This window comes from Phasianus colchicus, chromosome Z (assembly GCF_987193195.1).
Source record: "Phasianus colchicus chromosome Z, bPhaCol1.hap1.1, whole genome shotgun sequence".
Taxonomy (NCBI): Eukaryota; Metazoa; Chordata; class Aves; order Galliformes; family Phasianidae; genus Phasianus; species Phasianus colchicus.
The window spans coordinates 18,232,314-18,252,420 of record NC_143476.1 but is presented as its reverse complement, the minus strand read 5'-3'; the positions used below and the strand labels follow the sequence as shown (position 1 = coordinate 18,252,420).

Here is a 20,107-nt window from a genome sequence, read left to right as displayed (position 1 = left end):
GTAGGTTTCTTTTATGCTGAAGATTTAACTGTTTAGATACAGCTGTTTTTAGGCAAACAAATTTTCACCTACCATATCACAATAACTTATTTTCACACACAACAATATATTCTGTCCCTATACTTCAGTAGTCTGTCTTCAGCAGTGGTCAACACCAGATGCTTCAGAGGTAAAGAGCTGTCAGATTATCTTCTCTGTGCCAGATTAGCTTCTTCACCTCTTCCTGACAATCAAGATTTTTTTTTTTCTAATTCTCACAATCAAGTTAAATACTAAATTTTAAGATGTACTGTTTATATTAGGTCACAGGCTTTTAAATTCTATCTTAAATCCATGTAAATTTAGCCCTTTAGCCCTAAATTGTCTCTGGATCCTGATTCAGAGCAATAAACCATGAATATAAGAGTTCACTTTGCAAGAGTGTTTCCATTTATGAGCTGAGCTTGCCATCTCTGAGGTACAGTAAGTTCTTCCTTGAGCCTGTCTGTACCTTCATCATGCATTTCAGATTTTGCAGTCTCCCACCTCTGTTTTAGCTAAATTTCAGTGTCATAATGAAATGACAGACTTAATAGTACTGTTAGTGCTCAGAAGTCGAGTGTAGTTCAAGGTGGAGGGGGAAAAAAAAAAAACTTAAACCACAAGATAGCACTGCTACTTACTACATTACAAACTGTACTTAAAAATTCAGTTAAGATGACACTGAACAGTAGACAATGGAAAACGGCAAAAATGCAGGTAGGGAGAGTTGCTTTGGCAGCATTCTTCCAGCAGAGGCAATATAGCTCCATACTGACATTAGCCCTTCTCTGCTTCACTCATGTTTGCAGAGTAGATAGGCGCAAGACATAACACAGGAGTTTGTTAGGTCTAGACCTAACTCCGCTTCAGGCAGAATGCAGGGCACCATCAGTATCTGAAAGGAAAAAATGAGAAGAGTCAAATCTAGCTGGTTTTCCATTAATGGACTCCAGGGTCATGTGTTCTTCTAGCAGAAACTCACCCTTACACATTCTATCTTTCCAGCATTCATTTTTTGCCACATTTTTGCATGCCTAGTCTCACTGCTGCCTGTCAACATTCCCATTTCAAGAAATGCAAGAGAGCTGTTGTGTTGGATTACATAGCCTGCTTTAGGTAAATTCTTATGATTTGATATTTGCATACACATTTATGCATTAAAATCAGGATTTATATAAAAGGAAAGTTAACAGCTACTGTAGTAGACTTATTACTTTTCTAAATTGTATTGAAAGAAACAGTAAAGCTTTCACTGTATTATTCTTCTTCCAGTACTCACTACAATTTTAGCTAGTGTTCATCAATGTTTCTAAATTACAGAGAAGGCTGTAGCTAATCATCCATTTCCTTATGTTTTCCAACAGCCATGACAACATCATATGTTTGTATAAGCCCTTTTAAACTATAAAACATGCTGTGACTAGTGGAAAATTTTCAGAAATGTGAGTTTAATTATCAGCTAAGAGATTGCAAATACAGAACATGTGCCAAAAGGAACCTTGCATTTGCATGCTGCAGATGATGTGGTGAAGGACAATTGACAAATTGTCTCTGAAGAACACTTCCATTCTACCAATGTCAACTGGAGCAAAGGAAGGCATTTGGAGTATCCATTTCTTGTTCAGTCCAGTTTTCTCAATGCAGCCACAAAGCTGAAGTTCACATTTAAAAACTGCAGAACACTCTCTGAGGGTGGAATATATTGGCCTTTTCTGGATTCTCTTGCCCAACTTTAGAGGGCACCGGGAATGGTCTCATGCATAAGTGCATGAGATACAGATAGCTGTTACTGCCATCTGATGGGAAAACACAACACAGCAGATTGGAACAGAGATTTTCAAAGGGTAGTTGCCGATAAAATGCATGTAACAATACAGTGTGCCCAAACCTGCCATTAGCAGAAAGACTAAATTAGAAAAATGATCTCCCTCCGTGGGATCTTAGTGGGATTTTTCCTATGCTCTAGCAACAACAGCAAACCTCGAAGTCTAATAATAATAATATACCACATGAAGTCAAAGCTACAGCCTCCAACTCTAATCAGCAACATTTCCTATGCCTGTTGAAGGCTCCTGCTGCTGAGTGGGCCACTTTCTGCAACTTCTTACTGGTGGGTCCTGCAACAGGTCAGCCCTGTTTACCCCAGGGCACAATCTACACCACCAATCTCTGAAAATCTTTGATCACTGTAGAAAATTGCTTATAGACAAAAGCTGATATAGAGCTCCCTTGTAGGCAGTGTCTTCCTCTGCATGCTTGCACATCCCTTCCGAGCACATTTCCATCCTCTGGTAGTGCCTCTTTAATCCAGAATGAAGCAGACACCTCACAGGTTTCTCTCTCACCAAATTTGACCACACTCTGCTCATTTCAACAGGAAGAACATAAGAATATGAGAAGTCCATACATTTGATGGAAAATTGTGAGAGACTACACAGGCAAAACTAACATTTTCAAAAAATGAAAGGTTAACATTTAAATGATATATAACTAATAAAGGATGAAATTATGGATAACATTTAGATTTTTCACAATGTAAATCAAGATTGGGAGACATTTTCAGAAGCATCAGGGTACTTGGCTCCCTTATATACCATGTGGTCTTAATCAGCAGGGCCCTACTGAAAATCCAGATAGCTGTCTGTCTACATGTTTAGCTGCTAAGTACCTTTAAATTCTAATTCTTAAGAATTAAGGCTAACATCCTTGCTCAGATCAAATCTGTGACAAATTCTCATTGACAGTCCCAGGATTTCATCCTAAATCCATAATCAGGCATCTAAATGAGTAGTCTCTTGTTTTTTTCATTGTTATTTGTATGAGGGTTTTTTGCATTGTTTAATTTTTTTCAGCATTCAAATGCTTAGCTCTCATATTTAAACAAACATGAATCCTGGAGCCAAACTGCAAATTCTGAAGTTTAACTTCAGACATATACTTTTAGAAATCTATATTTTTTAATTGTACAGGTGAGACTTTTCACTATCATAGTCATTCTAAAGACATAGTAGAATATCCAAACATAGAACACCATCTTTTGAAAAATCAAGATCTACTCAAAATTCCATGTGCCATTCTTTTGCAGGATGAAAGATGATAGAGATGAATATGTACTGCAGCAAAGGTGCATTTGCAGAGATATTAAAGGTCCATTTTTAAGAGCTGTACATTTGATCTGACTTCATTGCAGGATGTATAGGGAAGAAAAATAACGTCTAAGAGTACAAGTATAAGAAACTTATCACTGGAATGGCCTGAGTGTTACAGGCCAGATTTGAAAATGTGCTGGCAATGTTGCATCTAAATCTAAGACAGCAAAGGACAAGTTTTGTAGCTCAAATCACTTTTTTCTTAAGGAAGTAAAACACATCCACAATTAAAAAGAAAAGGGAAAGGAGGAAAAAAAAAAGAAGAACAAAGGAACACTTAGAAACATGAAGCTCTCTACTAAATGGTTATTGACATTTGTAAATGGATGAGGTTTTTTAATAATTGATTTTAAAAATTGCTCTTGGTCTGAGACCTCTGTTGCAGTTTCTATCCAGATCAATTTTTACAGCTGAAATAATTCTTGAACTGCAGAGTTCATAACAGGAACAGTGACAGATCCTGTACAGCAGTCCTATGAGAAGGTTTACAACAAAGGAAAGTATAAAAAACCTAGGATTATTTCATTTTCCTTTGTTTATTTACACTACTACACAAAATAAAAAATAATCTAAATAAACAAATAAATTCTTGTTGATTTTTTTTCCTGCAGAGCATTAATAGGTTTTAGAAATGAAATTGTTTTATTAATTTGATCGTCAAAGGAAAATTTGCACTTCCCATGAATAATTCAGATTACCACCATATCTTCGAATGTCATATGTAAAGCATTGTTATACCTCAAAATTCCCTCACAGTCTAACATACATTTAATTTTCAATAATGTTGATTTATAGTATTATAAAGCAAAATAATAAATATAATAAATTGTCCCTATATTTCCTGATTTCAGTCACTATAAAATAACTGCTGGAGTTTTACATTTTCAGTGTGAAATATTAAATACATAAATCAAAACAAGATTATTTTTCATCTGGAGCTGGAGACTTGTTTCTGAAACTGATAAATTCATTTTAGTTAAAAATGAATGTTTTAGGAAAAGATCTTTACTGAGTGCATAACAGCTCTAAAACAAATGAGAATTTTGCATTTTAATATCCTGTTTTTGTTGGCTTCTCTGTAATGCATGTTGAGTATTGCAAACACACTGGCTAGAAGCAGTCCAAGATTTCCAGTAGCCTCCTCACTTTCTTTACCTGACCACAGATGCTACTCTTTATAGTACACAACCACATCACTGCGAGGCTGGCATTGTCAGCTGCAATTTTTGATACGACATATATCTATATCTATAGATATAGATATAGATAAATGTATCTGAAATAAAGTTTCTAATGTGCATAAGCAGATCCAGTTGTTTTTACTCATTCACCGTCCCAAACAGAAATTTCATTGGGAGCTAGAAATTTTATTTTGATTCTTGCTTTAAAAAAGTAAATCTAACTATGAGGAATCATTATAAAATTTAATAACTTTCAGTTCTTAGAGTGCTTCAATATTCAACCACGACAAGCTTTCTGAGGGACTCATATCTGAATAATAAAGAATTCTAGAGTGTAGGAGAGTGTGTGCAAATAAAGTCTAATTGAGGTAAATAAAGGTAAAGTCTACTTGATTCTACTTTAGACAATTCTGGAAATCAGAACCATACTCTTAGCCAAATTCTAAGTGCTCTTCCCTGGGCCTTGCTTAAACCTGGGACAGATCAAATTTTGGCATCTTTTTTTTCATGTGTGGAATTCTATTTGTTGTTTACATTTGTATTTTTCATATTCATTCTTTAATACAGTTATATGCTTAGTAATAAGAATAATCTGAAAGTATATCTCACCAACAATGTGTGGAAGAAGCCTACCAAATAGGATCTTTTGGATTTACTTGCTTATCTTGTCTTCCAAAGAGAAACACTGAGCTTTTTTTTTTTTTCTTTTTCTTTTTTCTTTTTTTCTTAAGAAAAAAAGGGAAAAAAAATCTGACAATCCCCTAATTTGTTTTGAAGATTTATATCAATGTAACAAGTTTGCAAGATACTATTCCATAGTTGATCCTTGCCTTAGCTTAATTGCCTACATAGATTGGCTAACAGATTATTGCAGGATACCTCAACAGCCTGGCAAATGCACCCATGACTTGCTATGTAAACAGAGCAAAAATAATCCAAGCACATTTCTGAATTTTCTTTCACCAGAACCAGGAAGAAAAAAATAAAAGAAGAACATTGAAGAAAGTTTCTGCTATGAAATTTGCTACTTTAGGAACCACTTGATTTGGCATTTACATTAATGTTTCTCTGCAGTAACAGTACTTTGCTATTGCAGTTACTTCCTCAGTTATTACTTTGAGGAGATGTTTCAACAATTCTTCTGCTCACTTCATTTAAACTCTCAAGTTAGTATGCCTCTTTGCAATTGCAAATAGATCCTATAGGAAATTAACTTATACATGCAGCACTTTAGTATGGGAAGAGTAGGTTATCCTTTTCCAGTCTGAATCACTGGGAGACAAAGGCAACTTGCTGTCACAAATTAATTAAATTCAGACAGCCAGGAACTTCATTAGTGGTACTTGTAGTTCTCTGCGTTGATTCCAAGCCAAATCTTGAGATCTTTGCATGGCTCACATTAAGACCCAGGTAACTATGAATTTTCTTTTCTCAAGACCTGAGGTAATCTTTAAATTTGCCATGTTGTGGTCTCAGTCCTTCAGGGAAACTTGTAGTCTGAAAAGGCAATTAATCTTGAGATAATCTTGCTATTTCCAGTCTAGTTTGATTTGACAAGAGAGATGGTATGAAATATGAACTAAAACACAAAAAGTAATATATAATATACACTTCCTGAGAAGTCTCTTTGTTCATAAATATTCTACCACAAAGACATTTTAAATTATTTATCCTTCTGGAATCAATGAGTTCAGTAAACCATGAGTAGCTTACTCAAGGAAAAGTATTAAATGAACACACATAGGCAACTACGGTACAACTGAGAAAACAGATGAGGACTATTATCTCTGGTAAGCCAATCTTAAGTTAGGATGTAAAGACACAAGTTTAAGTTTAGTTATGTAACTTTGGAGTCTTTCCAGATGCTTCAAGCAAGTCAGGAATATCACACAGTCTTAAAAAAGCCAGGTATTCATTGCCAGATAAGACAGAAATGGGATGTGCAAGTGATTCAATATCCAAGATCCATCTTGGGTTTCTCTACATCTATGTGATGTAGTGATCTGTGTCCCTTGTTTGTAGTTCCCCAGTGGCTCAGCCTTAAAGTAAACATGACATGTTCTTTACAGAAAATCTGCCTCTACTAGTCACATAGATTTCAAACACATTTCTAGCATTCTAAAACATATTGTCTAGTTCTCAGGCACACACATAGATGCATCATAAGAAACCACAAGAATAAGGAGTATTGCATAATATACTGTCTCACCCAAATTTTTTGGAAACTCAAAGTAGGTCTCTATTTTTTTCTTGTTTTGATTTAATTTCAACTACTATCTTAAAAAAATCCTTTAAAAAAGGAAAGGTAGCAAACTCATAACTGGGCATATGCATAGTAGTTCAACTATCAGATCATCACCATAACTTTATTAACTTTATCAAATTTATTTGTTTTTTAAGAATCACAGTATTCCTGTAAGCATTATTCAAAATGTTTTTATGCAAATTTGCCAGCATTTTACTTTCCTATTTAATGGATACGTCTTTACATATTTAAAATACTGAGTTCCTAATGATTCTTATGGCTAGCTTTGAATTTTAATGTCCTTCTGTTATTTTCAAAATTGCTTTCAAAGTAGAATGAATGTGTCAAAGAAAATACAACACTAAGCATACATTAAACAATGAATAACTGTCAAGGTTACACAACTCTGAGTCAAATTTAGTTTCCATTGTGCCCAAGAGATGATGCTTTACAAAGAGGTTAGGTGGAGATCAGATGAAGAGAATTTAGAGAAAATAGAAAGAATTACCGTATTGAGGCTTTGGAACATGCAGCACTGCTATGGGTTTTTTTTCTGCTGCTGATCATCTACGTTGAAGTACTTGTAAGTGAGAAAAAGAATAATGGACTATATTGGAAGGAAAGGTTATGATAAATTGAAAGTGAGAAAGGGAATGAAGATAAGAACATTGGGTTAAGAGCATTACATTAGAAGTTATAAATTAGGACCTCATCACTTATCTAGAGAAAGAGAAGAGAAAAATTGAATTGACTCTGCAATATAATTTCAGGAGAGAAGAAAAACTGATGGAGCCACTCCAGAAAGTGGACCCCTCTACAAGGGCTGACTGTCAAAACTAATCTCTCTTTGGACTTTAACTCACTGTACAATTGGTACTCCGTGCCTCTCACAGGTTTCTTCTATGGCCATATCTTGTTAGGCATGTTGCCATTAAGACAGTATCTTTACTTTAACTGATAGTGATCATGCTAGTATGGCTTATATGGTTTCAGTTGCAACACAGATGTAAGGAAAAAGGAGTCACTGGACCACATGGAATGGTTCTACGTGCCTTGTTAAGTGGCTTCAGTGGCGAGTGACCAAAACTCATTTAATCTTATTTGCATACATATAATAAATCAATATATAGATGTGTAAGATCAAGGTGTCTAATACTGATATAAAAACATTCAGGAAGAAAACGTTTCCTAAGTGGCTAATTCAAATGCTTCTAGATTCAGCTTTGCTTGTTGAAAAATACTTTCTAGAGTTTATGTCAGGAAGTAAAGATAAAAGCTGATTACACATTCGCTACCAGAATACAATTTTTGCCATCACATTTTGATACATCTCTTACAGACTCAGTTGATAATGAGTCAGCTGTGAACTATGTCCTGTACAGGAACTGTCAGTATCTAAGCATACTGCTTTCACTTCAAGTATGGTCTGTATATATGGTCCTCAACAAAGTGCACTGCCACACTGACTGCTTTTACTCCTACAATAGAACAAATGACAAAAAAAAAACCCAAACAAATAAAAAAACCCTTTATTACAAGCATTAGACGAGTTAGAAATAATAGGCCTAAATGTGGAAGTGAAAGGCATTTTGCTCCAGAAAGAGTGCCAGCTGACTCAATCAATTTGAATGAACTCCAAGGCCCTGATTCACTTGCCTTCACTCAGGTGTTTAGTGAAATATCAGATGCAATGATATCTCTCATTTGGCCTCCACCTACTTCTCTAGAAGGCTGTAGACCTCTTCATCTGGAGGCAGATGTCTTACACACTTTCAGGTGTCTGCATAACAGTGTTTACTCAACACAGTCAATCTCCAAATATTCAACTTGAGTCCAATTCAGATCCTAGACAGAAAATACATGCAGCTGAGTGTGAACTGCAGTTATGCAGAAACCTCTGTATCCAAAATCTCATGAGAGATAATGTAATTCTAGTCAGTAAAGTCTAGAAGGCCAAACAAATTCTCTAAAATAGATATCTAGACTGGATCTGCAGTAGAATAGCTATTGCAGACACCTAAATTTAGACATCTTAATCTCAATAATAATACTGTTCTAGATCAAAAGAAAAATATAGTAGAAGCTAGTGTATAGAATTCACAGTCAAGAAGCATACAAAATGAAGAATTCCATACATAGTATGGAGATAGTATGAATATGAATATAAATGAATTCTTTCCAACTCCAAACTCCTAAATGCTCAGAGTTACTGAAATCAACAGAACAAATCATGCCAGTGGAAAACAAGAGAACACAAGTACAAAATGCATAATCTGATATGGATCCAGCTCTCCATGTTTCTCAACATTTTCCAGTCTGTGATCTTCAATAGTTTTGCACCTGTAAGCATACTAACTGCTTTGGTCTGCCGATAGATTGATTCATACAGCAAGTATATAGGATATGTAACAATAACATTTCCTAATCATGGCACAACATGAACCATTTTGTTAACAAGGATTAATCTGACTACCAAATAATGCTCACACCTATTTAGGCAGAAACCTAAAACCTTAATTAAGTGGAATACTTTAAGCATTAAAAATGCAGATCTAAAGGGCTGTGAAGATTTTAAATTAGCAAGTGAGCATCACACTGGTCTAGGCAACACAGTGAATCATTGTGAATCATTTGGCAGAAACTGCAACTCAACTTTAAAGCAAAAAATTAGTGGCTTGGAATTCTGGGTGGAGGGAACCATAAAATACTAGCATCAGCTTTGTATATAACAAGTTCACTACACAAAACTAACCCGGTCCAATATCTTGACTAATCTAGAGACTTTTCTTTAAACTCATCTTTTTTTCCAGTACTCTCTTTAAATGCAATAGGTAGGTCAGCTAAAGCATGTGAACATAGTTTCTTCTTCTGCAATAGTCTCTCCCTTTTTACTAATTTTTATTCATTTTTATTCATTTTGCAGGAATTTTTGGAAAATTCCTGTTTTCAAGTACACCAATGCCAGAGAAGGCTTCCAAACTCATACTCAGGTTATTTGCCCAATCTGTGGAATATTCCTCCCCTCACTGCTCTGTTCAGCCTTCCCAGCATTCTGTTGTTCCTCTGTTAGCCTGCTAATAAAAATCAGAAAGTGCTCTCTTCATTTTAAATTTTAAAAGCAACCGAACTGATTTTAAAAGATTTCCTGAGTTTGAGTTCTGGAGAAACAGGAATTTGAAGGAAAGCTGCAAGATCTGTCCACCATTCCTGCACCCTACTTTTCTACACGTTCTGCAAAGCACATACAGAACTAGATTTCTTTTTTCCTAACAGTGTCTTTTTTGAGATCTAGAAGGCCAAACAAATTCTTTAAAATAGTTATCTAGACTGGATTTGCAGTAGAATAGCTATTGCAGACACCTAAATTTAGACATCTTAATCTCAATAATAATACTGTTCTAGATCAAAAGAAAAATATAGTAGAAGCTAGTGTATAGAACTCACAGTCAAGAAGCATACAAAATGACGAATTCCATATATAGTATGGAGATAGTATGCTGAAAGCAGGCTGGGAAACACCCAGAAGCAAAATAATCAATTTTAAAATTACTCTCTGAGTATCAGAGAGACAAACTTTCGTCTGTGAGCAGACCTTTTCCAGAACTCTGATATACATAGGGAGAATTCTAGGGATGGTCTTAACTCCAATATGCTGTTACAGCAACGTGTTCGAGACTTTAATATAGATGGAAATCAGACTATGGTGTCTCAGTCTTGTATAATTTATCTGTGGGTATGCCTCCATGCACTAAGACACAAACAAAAGTGAAACGGGGCTGAGAACATAGCTCCCTACTTAAAGTGAACTAATTAAAAAATGAAATTCAAAATAAATCAGCTATCTCATCTAAAAAGGCAGAAAAGCACAGCCTACACAGGAGGAGCAGCCAGACTACTGCCATATTCTCTCCAGGGGATAAGAGAGGACATCTGTGAAAAGCCTCCCCTCTCCTTTCTCCAGAGCAACAAGCGAGGGAGTTGAGAAGACATTAATCACATTCCACCCTTTGTATCTGAGGAAAAAAAACTCTGCAGGGGGAATAATATGACAGAAAAGAAAACACATACCTTTGGGATCTAATTTTTTTTATAAAATATAACCACCTCTGTTTTGAAAAGAGAATCAGACTCCCTGCATCTGTTTAAGTGGGAAGTTAGCTGTGCATATATCTATTTCACAGAGGGAAAGATTCCCATCAAACTTCTCTGTCTCATGATACCTTCCAGCAAAGGAGGGTAAAATAATATTCAGACTTCTTGTGGCCTGAGTATATTCTTAAGCTGTCCTGTCATATACCATGTAAACTCATAGCTTTGATGGTCAGCCCTGGTGCCATTTCTCAATTAGTGTCTGTGTTCTTAGGGCTCTCAGATGTGTGGGTGCTCTGTAATAATTTCATTTGAATATGATTAATGTTCTTTACTTTCTAGCTCAAGCTGTTTTCTTCTGTTGCTTTGCACAGCCAAATAGTTGACAACCCAGTGGTGGCTGAACTTCAGATGGTAGATGAAGTAATTCATGCATATATATTAAGTCTCTAAAACCACTCCGAGATCCTACAGGATAAAAGATACATTTGGGAGTGCAAGTCATCATTATCATCAATAAATTGGATGCTAGAAACACAAAAGCCCGATTCAGAAGCACGAACATTTTTTGAGTTTCATTTATATCTAAAAATACGGGAGATATACACCACAGTGCTCACAAAATTCTTCAAGATGATTTTAATAATAGTCATTATGTTAAAAAATGAAACTTCTCCCTGTGTCAGAGATGAACTGGGAAGAAACAAAGAAAGAGAAGAATCTCCTGCAGCACCTCTGTGCCCTTCTAGAATTGCTGTTCATCATTCTTTCTTTCAGCAGTTCACTTGCTCCTTTTGTGCAAAAGGTACCACTATCTAATGAAACAATTAAGGCCTGACAGTTTAAATACGCTATTCTGTTCTTTTCAAGCGTAAGTGCCAGCCATCAAGACAAACTATACCCACTGCTTCACTATCAGCAGAGTCATTGTTATCCCAGATAGAGTGCCCTAAAAATAAAAGCCATTCTGTATGTGCAGCTTCATCAAGTCAGGTCATGTCAGCCCCGCAGGGTAGACTGCACTGTACTAATTTTATTATTCTATTTTTAAACATGGCCTCCTTAGATCTTTTAGTGTGTCCTACATAACAATGCAGAATTGACATATTGTACTCAAGTTCCTACTCCCAGCCACCCTCAATTTCTCAATATTCCACTCAGTTACTATGTTTGGTGTCCATAACAATGGTGAAGTGGTCATATTTGGCTTAATGACACCTCTTGTGCACTACTTGGCTGTTAAGAGGTCATAATATCAAGTCGAAATTAGTGTCCACAAGACCAAGCAGTGTCAACAGTTCAGTGCCCTGAGAACTCTATTTCATGGAGAGCATCATCTCCAAAAGCTGAACAGACTTTTACAAGTCCATGAACATAGTTGCAGTGCGAGGTTTTCATCCTGAATTACCTCCAAAACTCAAACCTCAAATAATGATAAGGAGCCATAAAGAGTATAATAATCCCTCAGAGAAGAAATAGAAATTATTGTGTTTTATTTTGGTACATATGAGGAATTTGGTTCCTCACAGCTGCTTTCCCATAGCACTGAGGTCACCTATGCTATTTAAGAGTTATAATACCAGCACAAAATACCAAAGTAGAGGAAGAATTGACAATATTTGTCAAGGCATACTGAGTGAACACCACTGGTACACAGATTTCCACCAGGCTGTGGCTCTTGGACTGACTTTCATATTTGAATTTTTTACATCAATCAACATTGGAAGGGTGCATACACAGTAGGGCAAGTTTCTGTAACGAGAAACTGAATAAGAAAGCCCTTTTCTATCACTTGCACCTACTTCTTACAACAATAAAATTCAAAAGCTGACTTCATCAAAATCTCTAGCTGATAATAACTGCACATTTATCTGCAGTTTGGAAATGAGCTCTTAGCCCAGTGTTAACTAGAAAACTAGAGAAGTTTCAGACCAAGGACAGCTATTGTGATTAGTGCTGTGATGATGATTTTAGAACATAAATAAGAATCCACTCAGCGTTGTGCATGTGCACAATTGAAAATTACTCCATCATATACGAGAGGAAGGCAAAGAAAAACAAAGTTGTTTTCATCAGTTTGTCTGGACAAGTTCCTTAGATGATCAAATTGTCCTTTTTGTCATATTGTAATGTCACATTCCCAGTGATCAGGCCAGCAGGTGTCTTAAGAACTCTGGACTGAAACTGGACAGCAAACAGCTCTCAAGATTCTGTCACACTATACACTTTCCACTTGTGATGTTGACTGGTAGTATCAGGTAGTATCAGCTGATTAAGATTTGCACAAGTGGATGGGCTTAACAGAAACACTAGGTTCCTAGAAATGTCTGGTGCCTGCTGCATGGTATTCAGTCAGTTAAATCCCATCTGAGGTTCTTCTCATTTGGCAGGGCACTTCATAGTTTTCATTTTGTCTTTTAGTATGTGAGATTGTTTAGTTTGGAGAAGAGGAGGCTCTATATAATTCTCTATAACTACATGAAGGGAGGTTGTAACATCAGAAAACAATTCTCCAAAAGAGTGGTCAGGCACTGGAATAGGCTATCCAGGGAGGTGGTGGACTCACCAACCCTGGAGGTGTTCAAGGAATGTTTAGATGTTGTGTTGAGGGACATGGTTTGGTGAGAACTATTAGTGATAGGTGGACAGCTAGACTAGATGATCTTGTAGGTCTTTTCCAAAGTTGGTGATCCTATGATTCTATGATTCTGAGCATTTTGTTTGTTTAGGTTTCAGCCAAGAAGGAAAGAAGGAGATGATTGTCTCAAAATTTGAATTACACTTACCTCATTAGCTAAGGAAATAGCACTGAAACAAGATTTAGAGATGGGTATAATCTCCTCCTCTGCTTGAATACTTCAACAAAAGTGTACATACTTTAGCACATGTAAATGATCATCTCTAACTGTAGGATGATGATACCTGCAGGCATCCTTATTCATCTGGTTTCAAAGGATTTTTCTGCCAGAACAAAATTGGACCATTCTTGTCCAGGATGGTCAGCAAAGAACAAAGAGCATGCCTTCACAAAAACACAATACCATGTAAAAACATCCAAATGAGTGGTGGCCAAGGCTGTTTTAGACACTAGTATTAACACAGCAGCCTTAATTCTTGAGATGTCCAGAAAGTTTGCTCAGGTGAGTTTTTTAGCTTCCCTACCACAGTTACGCCATTTCCATTACTTCAGACAGATGGCACACATCCCAACATTGTACCACACAAATATATCCATGGGACCAGTCTTAGTAAGTCAAATATTGATATTCGGACCTGACATAAACATCCTGTTTATTATGTTCATTTCTCGCAGTTTCTTGTTGTCGTTCTGTCTACTTTTGTTTTGTTTTGTTTTGTTTTGTCTTTCTGTCCCTGGAGTGATCAGTAACTAAAGGAGGCTGGAAACCCAAGGTTTGTGTTTATAAGACACAGTCTGGAAGACTCACCTCTTTCTAAATGTTTCTTGCCATTTAAATCAATCTTGGTGCACACTCCTGCCATTAGGCAGATCAAACTGCCAGGTTGTATTGTTAAAGTTTCCTCAACTTCACAGAAAAAAATGAGGAGAAGGTATGCTAAGAACTTCTCAGAAACATTCACATAGTTTCTTCTTCAATGCATTATATAAGCAGGCAGAAGAAGAATGCCAATGGACTGGAAACTATTAAGATGTTAGTAAATATACATAGGTTGCTCTGAAAGTAATGCCTCCTTTCATTTCCATGGGAATTACAAAAAGATACAAAAAGATAATAACACTACTTGATGAAGCTAATTCTCAGCTACATAGTCACCATTATTAGCTAGGCATTTTTGCCAGCGGTAAACAAGAGCTTGCATGCCATGCTCATAAAAATCTGCACCAGCAGAGGTGACCCACAGCAGTTTCACAGCTGCTGTGATGGTGCGGGTGCTACAAAAATGTTACCCACACAGTTCGTCTTACATTGCCTGTTGTGAATGGAGACTAAAGCACTGCACAATTTACTCATACAGGAAAGGATATTTATTGATATAAAATAGCTATAATATGGTGATTTGAACAATGACAGAGACTTAATTAGATTTGAAATGGCTAAACACCTTTGACTATTTGCTACACAGAGGGTCGGGGTACATAATGAATCTAAGATCAAATTTTAGCAAAGCTGGTATAGCTTAAAAACAATAAATCACTTACCAAGCAAGGCATCACCAGGTGAATCTCTGTGCAGACATTAACTAACCTTGAGAAGTGTCCCTACTCAAGAGGAGATTCTGGTGTGTAGCCAGCTGCCTGGAAGGTGAACTCACAAAGGGGTTCTATTTGTGGGGCAAGATGATTTACAACTGAAAATGTGATCTATTGAACTAGGTGTCTGTTATCAGTTCTCTGAGCTCTCAATTTGAGACAACATGGTGGTTGTAAACTGTCTTCAGTAAAATCTTGATTGTTATCAGTCCCAAATACATAGTTTTTTGCCCCTCACTGTATGTTGTAGGCCTTAGTCATAATGACAAAGCTGGGTGGAGGGCAGCAAGGAGTGCACTGTCACATCAGCTCAAACAAGTGGAAGTCAGAAGGTGCCAAATCCAGACTGAGGGTGTGGTAGAATATTCAAGCCAAGATAGGCAATGTGCTCCACAAACTTCAAAGTGTTATTAGGCCTGGTGTGATAGTGTTGTAAGATAAAGGTTGCCCACTTCTATGGTCTGACTCTTCTTGCCCACTTCTGAAGTCTGAGCCTTCAGCTCAGTCAGTGTTGTAATGCAGTGATAAGAGTTTATTGTTCATCCCAGTTCCAGGAAATCCAGAAGGATCACCCCTTTGCAGCCCCAGAACATGACAGGCAAATTTCATATAACATGAGGCATTATGTTTGGAGCACCACGTTTGTTTGAAATATATATTGAAAGCTGGGCTTGTACTGAACACACTCAGTAGTGAAAGTTTCAGACAAATCAATCACAAATGATTTTAATGTACCTCACCAAAGCATGCTTATGCTTCATGTCCCTAATGGGTGAGATGTATCCCTGATAGAGCTTTTGAAGAAGGAAAACCTCCGCAAATGGTCTCTGAGGATTTTGTTTTGGCAATTCTCATCCAGCAAAGCTTTGCTGATGTAAGTTTCAAAACTGTTGCTAAGTGGCAACTCTACTGGAAAGCAAAGACATATCTGTGCTGCTAGTGCTTAAATTCCCCCAAATACAATAATCAGTGAAATGACCTTTTCTGCTGTTTGTTCTGTTGCAGCAGTGTGTTCGTGTCATTATTTTCAGGCCCTGTAGCTGACTGTTTCTGGAGGACATCGGCATTCAGTGCCTTCTTTGTTTCTCGATGAATATGTAAAAACAAAAGTGTCATGTTATTTGAACAGATTTCTGGCCAGCCTTAATTTAGAACTGGAGTATGTACACATAGTTGGCTATTTCAAACTATCAGTCATTGCAAAAGGTTTACTTTGTTTAGTTAAGAAGTAAAAAACAGAGTTGTCAAGGCTAGCTCTTGGAGTCTGGAATTATCATATCAAGCAGTGCTCTAAACTTGGGACAACCCAATGTCTCTTCATCTGGCTTGTGCTTTTGGAACAAACAGTGCATGACTTTGACTCAGTTTTCATACACATCATAAACCCCAGCCAAAGGGAAAAATAAAAAGAAAATGCTAGATTGTTATGACATGGCTATAAATACAGACAGTGAATTATAACAGTGAAATATGTTATGCAAATTACATCTAATTTTAAAATAGCCTGACTGCCTACAGTGTGAGTGAAGAATTATATCGCGTTGTTCGAACATTTAGTTCATTTTTTACCCCTTCAAACCACTTCTATTCCTCCAATTTTTCAGTTTTAACAGCTATTGAAAAAGGATTTATATTGCCACATAAAAAATAGCAGTGAGTAGATCTGTAAAACACTTTGAGTTACAGAATTTTTCTAATTAGCATTTCTTATTTTCTTCTGATGGGTAGCTAGTGATTGCTTCTCCTTGTGCACACAGAGCTTCTGGTTACTGTTCCTTTTCTGTGACGTTAGAGAGATTTATAAAGATGCCATTTGGCAGAATATTTTAGAGATTTGTTTTAAGATGAGTGTTTCTTGAGTGTGAGGCATCACAAGCAGTTTTAGCCTCCCAGCTGTGTTTCTGAGCAGATGGGGCTGGCAAAAGCTGCATGTGATGTGACAGCACAGAATTAAGTTTGAAACAACACTTAAAGAAAAGGTTTGAAGAAGAAAACAAGGTCGCTATCCATCTGATGGAAATCACACTGGGTAAACATATTTAGTGAGAAGTCAATGAATTCTACTTAAGAAAAAAAAAAACCAACAGATTCTTGGACTGACAAGAAACAGCACCAGGAGTCTTTTAAAGAGACCACACTGTCCTTTTCTAACTGTGTCTGTCCTCTACCCTGTGTGACATATGTCTCACAAAGGGAGCTTCCTGATTTGGGAACACCTACCAGCTAGAGGAGAAACTCATCCTTCCTTTCATCCTCACAAAAGTCCTGCCATGGCAGAGTTAATTACTCTGTATAAGAATTTCAAAGAGACAGAGTTGAGTGGTGGTGGGGCTAGAGTAGAGCAATTATATACTAAAAAACTTGACAGGAATGAGCTAGGGAGCAGTGCCAACCTCTGATATTAAAGCTAAAGTCTGTTTGTCTTACAGGGCTTTCCCATCTCATCCTTTTCGCGTGGAGGTTAAGATGGGGTTTACAGGGGAAAACCTCAGGATGGGATGAACTGGAAACTCAGCAACCTCTAGAGTGCCTGCTGCCCCTGACTTTACACTGCAGTTTTTCATGGGAGTTAACACTTCTGGGCAAAATGCACCTCTCCTTGCTCTGTTTGTTAGCCAGGCTCAGCACAGCCTGACAATCTGTTTACTATATTCCTCAGCACACAGAGCATTCTCATCCATGAATATGTGGTTTGTCATAGTCATGGTCACCTTCCCCATTTAAAAATAGTATGTCATACGAGTTTTCGCCAGTGCAGAAGCTTTTCAACCACATGCGTGTATCCACACCTAGCATTCTGCCCAAACAAGTTTGTTACTGCATTTCTTCTGGCTACCTACCCTACAGCACTCAGTAATAAAGCGAATGCTTTCAACTGTAATTGCTAAGAAGTGACTGGATGGGGTTGGGCAAAAGGGAGAGAGCACAATGCTTTGCAAGGAAAGTCAGTGTGTTTCCTTTACTTTACTGCAGTTTTGCTCCCAGTTCATTCAACAGCTGTGTTTCAAGAGATTTCTGCCCCTCGGTTTTCATTTTAATTTCTAATGATAGAGTTAACAATTCCCTCAAAATAAATAGACACAGTAGTGTGAGAGTGTATTTTGTCAGTAGTAGCTGGACAAGAAGGGTTGTCTACAGGACAGACTGTGTTCAAATTCTGTTCTTTCCACCATACTCTACAGACAGAATCACTGTTAGATATGCTACTTTCTCTTCTAGTTGCAGACAAAAATCAGAAAACAAAAAAGAGAGATCACAGTGCAGCACCAGGTGCCCAACTCTTAAAGCTTCTCTCTGTTTATCACTGAATTCCAAGGACTTGCACCGTTTCTCCTTTGCTCCTTTTAATTCATAGTGGATACTCTGAGGTTAGATGAGACAAGATGGTTTCCAGGCTTAGTATTGCTCACTCTGTGTGTGCAATAAGCAGTGCACTGTGTTGATGTAAACAGCTCCTGAATCTGGCATGTTAATATTTCTTGCCTAATTTTTCCAAATGGAAACTGCTTGCGCAGTGAGTCAGTGTGTGTTTTCTCTCTCCTTCAGAAGACTCTCTCCAGGAGTCTCCACACCCTGCTGCTCTACCACAAGAATGGCTTTCCTTTTTCATTTCTCTGTGGGATGTCCAATTAGAACATTCTTGTGCTTTGTTTTTTCCCCAAAAAAAATCTTCTGTGCAAGACTGCATGTATTTTCTTCTTCCATTTCAGAGTATGTGATCTTTTCCAGTTCCTCAAGCCCCAGTTTAGTGTCTGGGGTATACATTCTAGGACTAAGCCTGGGTTACATCCATTAGTGCTCCTGCAGCGGCAACACATGCTTCACATAGCAGAGGTGTCTATGTTCATTCTGGTCTTTTCCACAGCAGCTTTTTCAGACTTCATGATTTATTCAGGAAAGGAAGAGGAAAATGCATGGTTCCTGTAACCAGCCTGCTAAAGCACAGGCAACGTCTCAAAATAGAAGAGAGTTATTACTTTTCAGTGTATTAAGCCAGATATTTAAGACAGTTAGCTGTTGCCTATGAGAGCTGAAATGAGGGAAATGTCTGTGTCCTTTAATATTCTCTTTGGTGATTTTCTTCCTTTTTGTTTGTTTGTTTTAATTATTCTTGAAACAAGTAAGCAGGTAATTATGTCTGAAACAAGTTTTCATGGTGGCTTCTGGGACAAGCTTTCACTGAAAGCATACAGAGCAAAGCTTGCAAACAACAGTGATAAGATGCCCAGATAACACGAGCAGAGATAACTTGCTCTGTGACACTGGCAGTGAGCGTGTCATGTGCCAGCACATACAGGGGAGAATCACCTACCTCTTTCATAGTGGGCTTAGATATAACACGAAATAACTTTCCACATGGAGAAGTTGGGAAGAAAGTAGCATAAGATCTATGCTGGTTTATTTTAATCTGCACTGAAGATCACAAATATTTCTTCTTTTATTTCACTGACTGACCAGTCATGGAAATTAAAGAAATCATTTTGAAGGCACTCAGCTGTGACTCCTTTCAAGTCACTCTTTGATTTATATTTTCCTTTCTTCTTTTTTGGGAAAAGTAATTTTACCATAATAAATTCTTTATTTTCCCTCAAATGCATATGCTGTCCTCTATGCCTCAAACAGGCACCACTGCTCATGAAGGCAGCTTTTCCAGCTCTGCTCTTACCTGAAGCATCTTTTAGCTTCTCTGAGATCAAGGGCCATCGGTGGCTCAGTCTGAGGGCTGTCCTCACCACATGGCAATGAACTGTGGCAGGCAGCAGGAGCTGTGAGCAGTGGGGCACAGATATGAATGCTACCTGAAACGAGCTCTGGCCAGAGGTCAAAATTCAGGTAATCAGATTTTGGTATCTCCAGGTGAAAAAAATATTGAACAGGCAGCAGAACGCTCATACAAGGATCCAAATAAATCATTGAATTGAGATTCTTTTTTAATGGGAGAGTGGCATTAGAGATGGCAGTAGGCAGTCTGACAGTAGGACAGTGTATGGAGGAGCTGTTAAAGAGGGAAAGGGTAAGAAATAGGTCTTTCTAATGGGTGTTTCTTTGACATCACTTGTCTATGAGCACCTTGCCCAACACCTGCTTACACAGGTCCAATGCTCCCAGCTACATTCCACTTATATAATAAACCCTTGTTCTAAAATGTATCAGAGGGTAAAATGCTCATTTTTCCTTCCAAATATGGCAT

The 20,107-nt window shown here is 37.4% G+C and overlaps 1 long non-coding RNA gene across 1 annotated transcript in view; it reads right to left on the bottom strand.

Moving 5' to 3' along the window:
• Positions 1–14,952, bottom strand: part of LOC149912676 (uncharacterized) — a 50,817-nt gene extending 35,865 nt beyond the window's left edge. Inside the window, exon 1 of the long non-coding RNA XR_016461430.1 lies at positions 14,866–14,952. This is a non-coding gene — a long non-coding RNA (uncharacterized LOC149912676). The remainder of the gene's footprint in view (positions 1–14,865) is intronic.
• Between the last annotated feature and the right edge of the window lie 5,155 nt (positions 14,953–20,107).